The 12,205-nt window shown below is 32.5% G+C and overlaps 1 pseudogene; it reads right to left on the bottom strand.

The window, feature by feature from the left end:
• Positions 1-5,226: 5,226 nt before the first annotated feature.
• On the bottom strand, positions 5,227-11,131 carry LOC118045590 (uncharacterized; annotated as a pseudogene).
• Between the last annotated feature and the right edge of the window lie 1,074 nt (positions 11,132-12,205).

The raw sequence follows: 12,205 nt of genomic DNA, 5'->3' as shown, positions 1-12,205 counted from the left end.
ATACAACACAAATCTAGATTAACCATTTAACAAGCAAGGTATTAAGAATTAGTAAGATAAAAAGATAAGACATGTTAATATTAAACATTATGGTCCATGTTGAGTTTACACTATATTTATTCTTACACCATTAGTGTAACCTTTTCACCTTGACATAATAAACTTAGCTAAACATAATGAAGAAGAGAAACATAAATAAACAAAACAATAACATAAAGAAAATACAAGTTAACTAAGTAAAGGAAAGGAAATGAAAAGCATAAACATGATATTAATGAAAGCAAAACTTAAAAATTACAAAAAAAATATAAAGAGAGAAATAAAGAGCATGAACTTGATCTGAACAACCAAGCTCCTAAATGCATGGCAAATGCCTCCTTTTATAGGCCAAAATTCGGAATTATTGATTTGATGACTAATTGTTAAGTGGGTGGCCAACTTTTGACTTGGTGAAAATCCTTATCTTCTTGTCTGAATAAAACAAAAATTCTACCATCCGAACTGGGTCCTCTGAAAAACATGAAAGTTGTAGGAAATTGACTCAGCTTTCTAGAAAAAAAAATGGAGGTCATTTGGACTTCTAGAACTCCAGATATAGGCCAAACACTGAACAGTGTTCGGGCTGCAGGACAAATTTGGACTTCTCCATTGTTGCTATAATTTGGACTTGAAAACGGCCTTCTTAGATCTTGATGAAAACATGAAAGTTATAGGCCTATGTCTTACTGAATCTGTGTAACAATTTGAGGTCATTTAGACATCTAGAACCCGAGATATAACCCAATTACCGAACAGTGTTCCAATTTGGACTGCACCAACTCTCTTTTCTAAGTTTCACCCTCTCTTTATCTTCACAAATTTCAGTAGTTGAATTCATCAATCAATCCTTTGATTTATGTGATAGGCCTGCATTTAAGATGAACATTTACCATATATTAGGGTATTTTATAGTATTAGACTTGTTATTATAAAAGCATGCTTTAGTTAAGGAGTTATTGATACTTCAAGTGCAAAATGATGATATAAAACCTTGATAAATATACACTTTTAAGTACTAATCAGGCACGTGACCAACGTTCATTCATTCAACATCTATAACAAATATTTTCTATCTTCTTGGTATCTCCGCTATATATCCCTTTTCTTGTTTCTCCTTATTCCAATAAGGTTTATTAGAACCATGACCATTATAATTGTGAAAATTAATTCGTCTTCGCCCATGTCCATGTCCACTACCTCTACTACAAGCATAACCATGAGCATAATTATTATTATATCTCGTTGCATTCACTTTAGAGAATGGAGTTGAACCAATCAGTCATGATTCATGATTTTTCATCAAAAGCTTATTATTTTGTTTAACCACTAGGAGATATGAAATTAGTTTAGAGTATTTTTTTTTTAAAACCTCGTTCTCTGTATTGTTGCTACAAGAACACATTCGATGCATGAAAAGTAAATAATGTTTTTTTTTAACGTATCTCCATTGATGATATTATCTCCATATACTTTCAATTTAGAATTGATATTAAACATTGAAAAGTTATAATCACTTACCGATTTAAAATCCTACAATCGTAAATATATCAAATCATAACGAGCTTTTAGAAGAATAAATGTCCTTTGATGGTCATATCTTTCTTTCAAGTTTTTCAAAGAATAAAGGGATCTTTGATTGTGAGAAACTTAAATTTCAACTCCTCGTGAAGATGATGGCAATCGAAAATCATGGCAATTTTCTTATTTTGACTAAATGCTTCATTTCCATCTTTGATGGTGTCTCCATGACTCATGGCATCCATATGAATTTTGGCATCAAGAACCCATGATATATAATTCTTACCCGTAATATCCGATGCTAGGAACTTAAGTTTTGCAAGATTTTTCATGGTTACTTCAAGAAAAAAATCAAAATTGTTAGAAATTTGGTTTAAACATTATAATAAATATTGAATAAACATTTGCTCAAGTATTGAATAAATTTTTTATAAAAATTTTTTTTAAAAAAAGTGATTCACTTAAATAACTAAAACAAAAAATCAAGTAGATAAATATACCTGCTACTTTTTATCCACAAATCAAATATGATTATGTACTTCAATATGGAAATAAAAAGTAATCACGTTGATAATGTATTATAGAACAATAAAGATTAGGGAAACAAAGAGAGAGTATTATTATTTAATATCTTCTTGTAAATATAGTTGTATAAACATCTTCTCAGCACTACTTCTATTTATAATATAATATATATTAATATTTGTAAGATCAAAATGCATAAAGGATATAAAATTCAAATGAATTTAAATACGATAAATGAATATAAAAATAAAAAGGTGAAAAAAAGCAAATAGATATCATGATTTCATAACCCCATTTTTTATTTTTATTTTTATTTGCTAAATTGTTATAGTCGGAGGTTCTTAAGCTGCATTAACTATAATTCCCTCGAATATCAAAGCACCATTATGGTGCACTGAAAATCAAAAGATTGTATTTATTATGCTTTCTAAGTACATAATAAATATCAATGAATAATATTAAAATGCGTTAATTGTTAGTCAAGCCTTAACTGGTCCTTAAGCAATGCCATTGGATACTCATGATTTTTCTTAGCCTATGATGTGTATTGTTTCCCTTGATCCCTTAATAGTCCCTGAAAAACATGATGGGAACACTGCAAATTCTGTAATTTTATTGGGTATTTGGCATCTTTTGCGATTTTTTTTTCTTGTTTTTGTTTAAAAAATTTAGAAAACAAAAAACTTGTTTCCATTGAATGGAAATGATTCTTAATATAATAAAATGATGGGTCATGGACTTACTTTCTGGTTGATAGTGAGCTTCAAAAATATGTTATGTGGGATTCCTTTTGCCTGTTTAGAGACTCAAGAATATCAAGTTTTTGGGAGCATATATTTTGTCTTAAGTACACATGTTTATGAATCTGGACTCCCTTTATACACTTACACTTTCTTTATTTTTGTCACTTTTTTCTTTCTTTCTTTCCTTTTCCCTTTCTCATTACCAAAAGAAATACAAAAGGATAACCTTTTTGTTACAAGCCATCATTTGTTATTCTGAAGTCTGATTCATACGGGTATTTTGCTCTTAAATAAAAAAATATCCCGCATCCTGTAACTTTCCTGGTATTGGCTGCGCTGCAAGGATATTTCGAAATCTTGTCACTTTCTGGTTCCTTTTTCTTTTCAGAGATCAATGGTCAGCACCACAGAACTGGTGGTCTAACCGTTGCATTACCTAGTTCAGATGGTAGCATTCTTGGTGGTAGCATTTTTATACATTTAATGCACTACATCCTCATGAAATATATAGTGATTTATTACTCGGAAGTTATCAGATTGGAACAAAAAAATGGACTTGGATGCACCTAGCTCAAGAATATTGCTCAACTCTTAAATAGAAAAAAGAAGACAAGTTTTAGAATCTTAACACCCATTCAATATCTTTATATCTTTTCTTTATTGTTATTGCTGCAACTCTCAAGCATTCTTTTCCTGACATTAAGATTTGGCCATGTTTACTACAGAGCATGAGAGAGATTCAAAGACAAGGAACGAAGTTGAGAATTTGTCAACTTCACCAAAGCTTGGAAGTTCTGCATCCCATGGAACTCTTAATCAATCATTGGTTGAGGCAAGATTCCCTCCAAGTTGAAGCGTTGGACCCTTTAGTAACAACTGCAATCAATAGGACATGTCCTGGAGATAAACTGGACCCTTCAGTAACTGAAGTACTTCGCCTGAGGATATTTACATATAAGCAAAAGTAAAGTATGCTCTCCTTTTCATATGGAACATCAGTTTATCTTTCATATGAAAAGTAAACTTACATTTGTATCTTAGATGGGCCTTTTGACATTAAGAACATGTATGTTTTGATATTACTGTTAAATTAAGATTGATTCTTTCGTTTTTGGATAATTTAAGCTGCTAGCATTCTTCGGACTTTTTTCTTCTTTTCTTGAAATTGACGATCAATGCACATACAGAGTACAGTTTCAAGATTTATAATCTGACATGATAAATTTACAAGATGTTGGAAAGCTCGACAAAGATTAGATATCGAAACTTTGGCCCGACCCAAACTCGGTGAGCCAAGTGGAAAAAATAAGAAAAATAACGATTTCATCAACTTGTTGAATGCAAGCATTATTCCTTTTTAAAGTTTTTAGGCTTATCATAAGGACTCTGGACTTGTAGAGGGTCTTATAGTTGAAGGCATTCGTCCAGCCCCCAAACTTCAAACCTGATGTATTCTTAGGTGTGATAGACATCTTGTTCATCCCATAGTCAAATTCATCGAGATCAATATCTTGGTCGAACTCCTTGCCATCCCTTCTTCCATGATATTCTCTTGGTTTACAACCCCAAAATCATCAGCAATATCTTCATCACTGTTGTCTTCCTCTTCAACATAGTTCGCAGTTTTGACATGGTTTCTGGTAGCTGGAAGTAATGAAAATCCAACAACAAAGGTTACTCACATAAAAATAAAAAAAAAATTCACTCACCACTCCAAAAAGAAAAAACTCCAATGCATGCATAGTTAGATAATCTTGAAAGAAGACACTCTAAACTTGAAAACCATGTAGGACAGACTCATTTTCCCATGCAATAAAGAGACAGAAATTTAGGCTCAAAGTTGACCACGGGCTAACGGCAAACATCCTAAAAAAATCCTCTATTTGTAATGTTAACCCAAATTCAAGTAACCCCACTTCATTTGGACCAGTAGAGGACACTCATGTGTCAGTTCCAGTATAAGAAATTCAGCCGGAGGAAACCTCTGACAGAATTCCAAGGAAAAACAAAATGAAACTTCTAACAGAAGCATCAGCAACTTGTGTAAATGTCAATATCTTATTTTTTATGCCAAAAAATGGTTCTTTCCTACCTCTAAACGTTTTACTTGCTGAAGTGACCTAACTCCAAAATGTGTGGTATGAGGATTTCACTTTTTTTTAAAATCCCCTTTAAAAGACAAGTCAATGTCAGATCCAAGAATTCAAAATTGTCACATTTCTTCAGCTAACATGGGTCAAATGGGAAGAACATGTCCAGCCACTCCAGCCCATCAAAGTCCCTAGAAAGATCTGATTCTAGCAAATCTTCAAAGATGAATGCTTTAGAGATGGTGAACAGATGGGCTGCTTTAGCTTGTTTGAGAAACTCATTAACAATAGATGGTACGCACACCTATTCATCCATCAAAACCAATAGAAGCTTAGAATCTGGTAAGACGAGTTCTTATTTTTATTACAAAATTTGGTTGGGGTATGGGGTGTTGGTTATGTTTAAGGCCGCATCACTCACCTCCAAAGGCCCCAATTTGTGCTTCAATATTGATTCTATAGACATGAGGGGAAGCTGTGATTGAGCGCAGGAACATTCATTATTGATCTCATATGAAAGCAGAGCACGTTCATAATTCCCTGTGGTAAGAAAAAAAACATCAATACATTGGTTTCACAACTGCTGCCACCAGGAAGAATGTATCATATGATAATTGAGGAAACTCTTGTTAGAGTATCCAGAATAGATGTTGCAGTAACAGTACAAGGAAAAAAAAAAGTTGAAAACCCCAATCATGTGCAGTTTTAGAGCAACAGGTGAGGACCAGTAATGGGAGTCATTGTGCTTCTAAGCAGCAATGAACTACAGAAAAGAAAGTACTGTAGTGTGGCAAATGGAAGTGGTCAGTGTGAAGCTGCTTATGGCAATGGAAGTAGTGAAGATGTTAGTGCTAACATTGTTTTTGGTAGCTAAAGCATTAAGTGACAATAGACGTGATAAAATGTCAATAGAATGAAATGTCCCTGTATCCCATAAGCACAAAATCTAGGAGATTGCTCATGCTCGCACACATATTAGACAATCAATTACAGGACAGACACACACACACACATATATTAGACAATCAATTACAGGACTGACACACAAGCACATTAGACAATCAATTACAGGATATCTTGAAAGCACATTTAAAGTTGACATGGTCCATGATGAAATTTTCCAAAAAGCTAAAATAGATCATATGAAAGAAATATCAGTCATGTCACAACTTCAGAACTTATCAAAGCACTGTATACCCGGCATGCATAAAAGAAGGCTTGAGGTGCTTTTGGATTCATGTCACAAACCCCACCATAAACCCAAGCAGCACATTAAATAAGTTATCCTAAATGATTTTCTTTTCTAATATATCAAGTTGTTGCAACAACACAAATAACAAAATATTAACTGGATCTTCATAGTTAAAAAAACAGAATGTTAAGCATGTCTCATAACCTTTTCAACACATTTACGAGAGAGGAAACTGATAGAAACTTCCCACGAGCCAAATAGCTAGCAAGATAAGCCCTAGCACTCATCTTGCATCGAACATGCAAACATTCATTAAAAAAATGATACTCAGGAATCAGGACAACAGCCACATTCCATGTGACTATGCACATTCTATACAATTTTAGGAACTTAATGTGGAAGGTAAACAGGAGAGCATGGAAGCGTTGCATCTTTGTAAGAGAGAAAGTATGAGTACACAGCAAGTGGCTCAAAAGATAATCGCTATATTACCTGGTAAGCGGTGGGTTGCAATCAGAAATGAACATATCTGCAAGTGTTTGGGCAAATTTCACACTGCAATTCCGGATCAAGTGCACAGGCATGGAAAATCACAAACTGTATATATGAAATCAAATAAAAAAAATAAGAAGAGCGCTCTTCCTCAATGCCAAACATATAGCCCATCTTTAAAAAACAATAAACAGACAGCACTCCCTGAAAAGACCATCCAGCCCTCTTACAAAGAACTTCAACACCCCCCCCCAAAAAAAAAAAAAAAAAAAAAAAAAAGGCAAGCCTATGAAAGTAACAGTTAGCATATCCCAACCATTCACATACACATGAAAGTAAGACAATTGCTCACCTGAGCAAACTTTGACTTGTATGTGTCAAGATAGTTGCCATGAATGAAGACAAAAGCGTTTCAAATACCTACAACATCAAGGGAAAAAAATAATTTTGGATGCAAGCCTATGAAATAAAGATATGAAGTTCAACGAATATAACTTCAGAAAATACCTCACCCAAAGCCTTCTTATCTGCAGAGGCTTCTAGATGCTCAAAAATTGTATCATCAAGCTATCCAGTAACACTTTTACCTAAACTATTGAGAATTAATGTACTTGGAAGCTGAGAAAATAACAAGATATTGGTTTCACTTTGGACAACAAGACAAAAAGGTAGAAATTCAATTTGTAACTATCATATGTGCTGCCCAATATATAATAAAAAAACGCATTCAGCACCACATACTCTGCATCATGGAATGAGAATTGCTTTACACAGTAACATATTGGGACTATATCTTGAATATCAATATGTAACATTGATCTCACAATTAAAACCAATAGAAACAGAAGTAGAGGCCATGACAGCATGATTTTTAAAAACAATTAGTTTGAAGCTATCACCAAATAGCTTAATGGTACAGAGTTTCCAAGTATTTTTGAAACTCTTCAATCTACACACAAACAACATGAAAAATGCACATTGTGCGGACAGGAACAACAGCATGCATGCACAAAAGCTTATCAGTAGGTTCACAGTAAGGTAAATTTTTTGTCACTAATAGTGTAAAATACACACAAGCGCCACCATACATGTCAAGGTATTCTCACACTCAAGGGAGTTCTCAGGAATGAAATAGTCATGCATTCAGTTTACTGGACAGCCATCAACCATGCACAGTCAGGAGGTGGTGAAATACTCAAAGGAGGTCTCAGGAATAAAATGGTCATGTATTTAGTATTTTAGTTAACTGGACTACCCACAAATAATATTTTCATTTGTCTGTTCCAGAAATTAATACAACTCTACGATGATCAGTTGTGGAATCTGGATCATGATCAGACCTCACCATCATTATTTGCCTGACCATCGTCATCAGCCACCTCATCCTCATCTTCTAACTCCATTGTAAAGATGCCTTTACAGAGATCATCCCTTAACATTTCATCCCAGCCAATCGCAACCTGTAGGGAAAGCTCTTTAACATTAAGGGTGATGCAAAAAATAAGAGAAATTCCAAGAACCAACTTATTACAACCACTTATATCCAATTCTAGAATTGGACAGCATATTCACCACTTCCACGAGCATATTGTTCCCAACAAATTCTCTAATAGCACCGCCCTCCAACATTAGTATATTCTTCAAATATATCTACAGCTGTAAAGGGCAAATGAATAACAAGAACAAATACTAAACAACAATCATAGCCAAGATCCGTCAGGAATTATTTAAAGGATCCCTTTTCAGGATATATTATCCATAGGATATTGCAGGATGGGTTAACTGTAATTAGAAAGAAGAACTTTAATATATCTTTCAACTACTTAACTAAACATCTGTTCAGAGATAGCGTGAGCACATCCAAAGAGGGAAAAATAATCCAAACCACGACTACAAATTGAACTCACATGACATTTTAGATGATCCGTGTTGAAATCCTTCCTAAAGAACATAGGCCTCTTTTGGACAACTGTTGTAGACAAATTTATAGCTACCATAGGCACCAAATCAACAATGACTTCTAGACCAGTATGCACACGAGGAAGAACTTGTTCCTTTATTGCCTGTACACATGCATTCCTGAGCATATGTGATTCCATTGGTGGCATAAAATTGTTTACAAGCATATCAAGGCATGGATCAACATATTTTCCATTTGAAGCAACCTGTAGAATGATAAACCAAGAAAAATATATGATGGTTCCCTCACACTACAGAAATACAGTTGCAAATAATTGCAAGACCACATACCACGTATATTACAAGTTCAAGCAATGCACCCATCACATCACGCACACAGTTCCACATGCTCATTCCAAAAATCATGATTGAAGAAGAGACACATGGGCAACATCGTTTATATAAGAAACTACCCAGATAAAGCCTTTAGACTTGTCTGCAAAGTGAGCACAAACAATATTATAAAATCATGAATACTTAGTTAATTAAAGTTGGCGTAACATGTAAATGCTAAACTGAGAATTTCATGGATACTAACATTCAAACAAACAGTACGAAACTACATAGAGCTTTGATTCAAAGAGAAAAAACTACCAAAAGCAAAGCCACTTTATCAGGAGCAAAACGATCGATGTGATGCAAAACCCCAGCAAGCTGGTGTTAACTGCTCCTATCACCTTGAGCATGGAGAATTCAGCTTTATATTACTTGCGAGCAAAGATGCAAGAAATAATTGGAAAACAATATGCTTGAATGAACAAATGGATTGGCTAAGAACCCAAGCAAGTCTGTGTGAGTAAATTATTATTATTATTATTATTATTATTAAATGTATAATTTTGGGAACCACTAGCTAGGAAAACTATCTTCCGACCCTTATTGGTGTTCACTGGTTGGTTTTAGGTAAGGTCAGAGTCGATCCCAAAACCAAACCAAGCTTTCATCGGTTCATAAGTTTGAGGACTGGAACCAAACTGTTCTTCAAGAAAGACCAAAATAAAAGCCAAACTGAAAAATATCAGTTTAGTTTGTTTTTATTTAGGGGTTGAGGACTCTTGATCAAAGAGTGAACAAACAGGGTTGACCAATTTCAAGCAAAACTAAAAGTTACAACTTCAAGTAAATGTAAGAAAAATAAAAAAAATAAATGAGCAACCCAAAAAATAGAGACCAGGTGCATAATCAAGTGAAATACAAAATAGGTTCAGCACGCAAGATACATTCAGACGAGCCTTTCAGTCTCTGACAATTCCACAACCAATTATAAACTCAACACTTCCCTTTCAATCTAACTATTCCATTTCTATCGAATACTAAATTACTTAAACAACGGGTTCTTAGATCTCCAAGAAAAGGAATCCCAAGCCCACCACAGCCCAGAAACAGCTCATGACTACAGGCTCCCCTCTATTTTTAAACTCTTCTAATGGCACAGCATTCAAATACCTAGCCATTAGCTCCAAATGACTTGAGTCAACGGAACAGATCAACCCCGGGGGCAAGTTAGATTGGTTTAATCCATCAAAACAAGCCACCCAGCATCCCCACCCAAGGGCAGAGGCATGTATGAGCTCGATGGGCTCTAGTCCAGATAAAAATTTTATTAATATTTTTTTATTAGTTTTATATAAAAATAATTTTTAATTTTTAATCGAGATATCAAAAAATTTTAAAAATTTACGTGAAACCTTTTAATATGATATTTTAGCATAATTTAAAATTTTAAAAAATTTTAAGAAATTCAAAAATTTAATAAAAAAATCACAATTTGACCAATTTTATGTTATTTAATATAATTTTCAATCCAACTATTAGATTGAGCTGAAATTTTATGAGGGATCTTAAAATATATTGAATAAAATTTAGTTAAAATATATTAAATAAAATTTAGTTAAAATTTTAAAATGAAGAGATTGGTAATGTTAACAAAAAAAATAACGTCAAATAAAAACAAAATAACTCATTAAAAATAAAATAATTATTTGTCATTAAAAAATAAAACAAATCATTCCTATTTTTTTTATATATATAGCTGATTGGGTAAAAAAAACTAATAATAAACTATCAAAACCAGAAATGCTAAACAAAAACTAGCTTACCATTTTAACAGACAAAGGGGCATCTCTAGCATGATAAGCTAAATCCCAATCAGTGAAACTAACAGCTTCCTCAACCTCATCTTGCTCTTGCATTGCTCTATATTCTATATATTAAAGGGCAAATTCAACACCCATCTGTTAGTCCCACTTAACCTGCAAAAACAAGCCAAAACCATTAAAATAAATACAAAACCCATCAAGAAAAACAAAAAACAGAAAAAGAAACAAGTTACCATCTTTCAAACCAAAAAACCATCAACAAAAAAAAAAAACTTACTAAAGGTTGCTTTTTTTAGCTTGTTATTAACTGTTTCTTTCCTTGTCGTTCTGGATCAATGGTGGTGGAGCGGCGGCGAGTCGTCGGGGAAACGGTGGCGATGAATTTATGACGGGGCAGCTGGCTATTCATTGTAAGTTTGTGTTTTGTGTGTCGACTGCTAAAGAATAGAGTAGCAAATTTATGGTATTGTGAAATAGTTGCTGTTTGTTTTGTATTTTGTGTTTTAAAAAAAAATTGAAACTTCGAAATGACGGTGGATAAATTTTAAATTTTTTTATTTAAAATTTATATTTTTATATTTTTAAATAATTTTGATTTATTAATATTAAAAATAATTTTTAAAAATAAAAATATTATTTTAATATATTTTTAAGTAAAAAATATCTTAAAAATAATAACTACTATCAAACTTTTTATAAAAGTTTTTGAAATTTTTAGTCTTAAATTAGTTTTTATATTTTTTTATTATTTTAAAATGTTAATATTACTGTTTTTTATGCCTATCAAAATATCTATTTTTTATGCCTAGTTCGTAAACTATAACTGTTTTTTTTTTAATCCTGGCTTACATTAATTTTATGCAAGATCCCATTCTTGTAACCCAATTAAAAGCAAGATAATTTGTATTGAATCTAAAATTTAATGAGAGATTATGATGCTAATCTAGAGGGAAAAAAACCCTAAAATGAACAATCAAGAATTCAAATACTTAAAAAAAAAAAAAAAAGCTAAAATCATATTAGAAAACTTCACTCCATTGATTATTTGAATCAAAAACCTAATATAATCTTCTTAACAAGTTCTGAAAAGTTCAACGAATAACCAAATAGCTAACTTAAAAATATGAATGAAATAAAGTACAAAGTCAAAGTCTTGTATACAAGAAAGCTCAATTTACATAGCAACTTCTAGGTTATATTATAAAGCTTTTTTGATGTCTAACTGCTATAAAATTTTAATCCTGTAGAAAACAAGGTCCTTAAAATCTTTTAGCAAACTCTCAACTAAATCTAACAATTGAATTGAAAGTTATGATTATTAATGTTATAATCCAATTTTGGATCCTCAAAATTGGTTTTTTATAAAAATACATCTTTCTTTATCCAAAAAAAAATCAAAGATTCAAAATCCAAAAATATTTTCAAGACACGAAGATATAACCCCTTTAAGCCGCAGTAAACCAAGATTCCAAAACAATAGCCAAATTGGGATATTTTGACAAGATGGGATGAAGAAAGACTTAATAAAAAGAAAATTGATATTGAGAT

This window comes from Populus alba, chromosome 7, assembly GCF_005239225.2.
Source record: "Populus alba chromosome 7, ASM523922v2, whole genome shotgun sequence".
Lineage (NCBI taxonomy): Eukaryota > Viridiplantae > Streptophyta > Magnoliopsida > Malpighiales > Salicaceae > Populus > Populus alba.
Note: the sequence above shows the minus strand (reverse complement) of the source record. Positions and strands in the feature narration are given on the sequence as shown.